Source organism: Charadrius vociferus, unplaced genomic scaffold, assembly GCF_000708025.1.
Source record: "Charadrius vociferus isolate BGI_N301 unplaced genomic scaffold, ASM70802v2 scaffold201, whole genome shotgun sequence".
Taxonomy (NCBI): Eukaryota; Metazoa; Chordata; class Aves; order Charadriiformes; family Charadriidae; genus Charadrius; species Charadrius vociferus.
The window spans coordinates 2,774,135-2,777,980 of NW_009646936.1; positions in this window are offsets into that span (position 1 = coordinate 2,774,135).

The window sequence follows — 3,846 nt, forward strand, 5'->3', positions numbered from 1 at the left end:
GTGTGGAGATTTAGGGAAGAGTTTCTCCTTACTGCAGCAAACTCATGTTAAAATGATTTAATGATGTGCATCTTACAATAAGGTTCTTCTCAACACACTTAGTACCTTTCTAGAGCCTGAAAGTAAGAAGATGAAAGAAGAGCTAGAGAGAAAATAGAACACATTTGTGTTCTAACATCTACGAGGTAGTTACAGATTTTCCTTAAATGAAGTGTCTATAACCAGGATGTCATTAAGTATTCACTGGTATTAGAATGGGGCAAGATATCTGTATTTATATTCTTATTCTCTCATTTTTATTCTTCTCTTTCAAGATGTTTCCACTTACACAGATATACATTTTCACCACCATTTTTGTATGTTTCCCTTAAATTCATATGTTCAATTACTTCAAGACACTCTGATCCCTTTTGTGGATTGATTACAAACAGTTTGCTTCAGATCTTCTAAGTGATTATGGGTCACTTATCTAGGTCATGTGGCATGAGTCTAATCCCTTAGTAGGTAATCATAGAATCATAGAATCGTCTAGGTTGGAAGGGACCTTTGAGGGCACCAAGTCCAACCATCAACCTAACTGCCAAAACCACCACTAAATCATGTCCCTAAACACCACATCTACACATCTTTTAAATCCCTCCAGGGATGGTGACTCAACCACTTCCCTGGGCAGCCTGTTCCAGTGCTTGATAACCCTTTCTGTGAAGACATTTTTCCTAATATCCAATCTAAGCCTCACCTGGTGCAACTTGAGGCTGTTTCCTCTTGTCCTATCGCTTGTTACTTGGGAGAGGAGATCGACCCCCACCTCTCTACAACCTCCTTTCAGGTAGTTGTAGAGAGCAGTAAGGTCTGCCCTGAGCCTCCTTTTCTCCAGGCTTCTTCCCTCAGCCGCTCCTCATAAGACTGGGTCACTGCAGGGGCCTTACAGGGAAGCTGAAAATGCCATTGTGGAAGAAATAGAGTAAGGTTAGAATTATGACTGAGGCTTCTTCTCCCCCTGCCCCCAGTTTGGAACAATTTTTTTTGCTAATATTTTGATGTGCCAAGCTCTGACCATAAAACTTGGCTGTTACGCTTAGAAATAGAATAGTGACAGAAACCTGGGAAAGAAATTATAATTTGAACTCCTGTTTCCTTTATAATCAACCAGGATAAACTAGGCTACTTGTAGTAGATAGAGATATCTTTCTGGAGATGTTTTCTTTATGTACTTTAGAACACCTAGAGTCAGGTTTATGTTGAGTTAACATCGAGGCAAGAGCCATATGATCTGATCCAAAATCCATCAAAATTGAAAGGAGTTTTCTCTTTAATCTCAGTGATCTTTGAGTGAGGGTCCCAGGATCCCTCGAGCTTCAGGAGCCACACATTATTTCAGAAAGTTGACTTTTAACAAAGTGTATACATTATGTTTCTAGCCTTTAGAGTCTCAGAAGGGAAACTTGAAACACTGATTCATACAAGTGGCTTCTGCAGAGAACAAAAGAAAGTACTGGAGACATGACTATCTATTTTTCTAGAGACATGGTTGTCCACTCTTCTGGGCCTATGCTGCACGAAGTTTGTAAAGTGGGGCAGGTGGGGAAGGTGGAGGGGTGGTATGTGTGATTTCTGAGCAGAAGGGGCATGAGAAAACTGAAGATTCCAGGACACTCAATTTAAATCTGCATGCACTCAAAAGGAGCTATCCAGTAGTAAATGGCACATTGGAAAGGGATAGAAAATGAACAATCTTATTCTGAGAGTTTCATTTGTGTGAATAAAGTGAAGAAATTAACATTTACAAGTCTGAGATAACAGCACTCATTGGACCTCTGTATATCATCTTATTTAAAGGCATGATTCAAATCGCAGTTCTCACTGGGATTTGCTTGAAGCCCTTCAAGGATTGTGTCTTACCTGATTTACTCCTGTGTGCATTAAAGAGCGCTCTGTTGTCAGTTGGAGATTCAGAGCTGTTGTTTTTGTCAGAACAGAAATTACTGCTATTGCTCTGTGGCAAATTTTAATTAGATTTATCACTGACTCACCAGATCTCCTCTGATGGTTTTTGAATCCACATTGATAAGTTTGTTTCTTTCTAAATAAGAAGACAAAAAACATCCAAGTCCAACAGGTGGGACAATCTTTGATTTTTATATTTATTTTAGCTGAAATTTTCATTTAAAGTAAGATAATGCAGAGTTCAAACGGCAAAGTCATTTGTCATGTTACTAAAATATCAAGGAAGTGATTTTTTGAACTCTCGGCTTCCTTCTGCAAAGGTGGGATAAAAAAAAAAAAAAGTAGTGTTTTTAATGGATGGAAAAATTGGCATGCATTACTCAGTTTTTATTATGAACATATGTTGCTGGTACTAGTAAGAGAGAGGAGTGCAATGCATCTTCTATTTCTTTATATAAACGTACTTCTTTCGAAATAAGTGCTTTTCCTGGTTACAAGAAATAATTTGCAAGTGAACTCTCAGAAAACACATGCATATTATCACTGCACAGTGCCAGGACTGGCTTAACCTGGATGCTTTTCCAATTTTTTCAGAATACATACATGAAACTTAATTTTACAAAAGCTGTGCTTTTAAATCAGTCATACTAATAACCTCTTAATGCAATGTACAGTTGTAAATACTGGTACTGAATCAAATGTTGCTGCTTATAAAAGGTTAATATTTATCTGTCTCTAGAATTTCCACATCCATAGCCACTTTGTTAAAAACAGGCGTATTATTTTGCTTATTCTGAAGTCTTTGTATATAATGTGCATGTAACAAATAGAAGCAGATTATTTTCCGCTTTAACTTCATTACATATATGTGTAAGACTATAAATTCGTCTTATAAATCTCATATATACACATGTATAAGGAGGATCACCTATAATAATCTTATATCAGTTGCTGACAACCATACATACCTTGCACTTTATAGAAATTCTTTTCTCTTCTTTAGGTATTAAGTATAGAAGAGACAGATTTCTGAATTTGCTTAGGTAAAGTACCCTGAGCTCAGAAATCAAAGTAATTTGATTCAAAGTAATTTGGGATTATAGCACTGGTAGGTCACAGCTCAAATTGACCATGAACCCACGAACTCAAGAAATGTGGCAAATTAATATATATCAATCTGTAGTAAAACTGATAAAGAAACGTAAACTACAGGTTGTTTGAAATAATTTTAAAACACTTTACTGCTATCGTGATCAAACTCACAAAAATCTTTATTGTCTCAGCTCACTGAATGGAAAAGAAGAAACACAAAAAATGAGCAGATATACCAGAGGTCAAAGAATAAAATTTGTAATCTAACATACACAATGCTATCCTAAAAGAAATGAATTATTCCTGCTAAATTTGCAAAAGATGATGAATATTTTTGTTCTCCTAATATACCAGAATTGTGGGTTCAATCATTGCTCTAAAATTTAGAAGTATTTTGTTTCTGCTACACAAATTCAAACTCATTATTTATTCTCAAACTACTTCTCAAAGTACCTTTAAAGAAAAAAAAGAACAAATAAGGGGTATACTCTAATAAGATCTGTCAAAAGAAAGGATGTTTTATGGGAAGATATTAATAACAGGTTTCTGCAATGATCAATTCTTCATGACACAGAGGTTCAAATGCAGACCACATTGGTTTATATATGCCAAATCTTTTTATAGAGAGATTTTTGTAATTTTTGTAGCTGCTCTAAGTATATTCACAGTCATTACCAATTGGGAATTTCATTTCAAGATTCAGTAGAAAAGGCCAAAGTCCAAGTCAGAGAGAGAACTGAGCTCTCTTAGGAATGATTCTTTCCTTGCAAGCAGAGCTGATGACCTCAATTCTTGATCACAATTTTC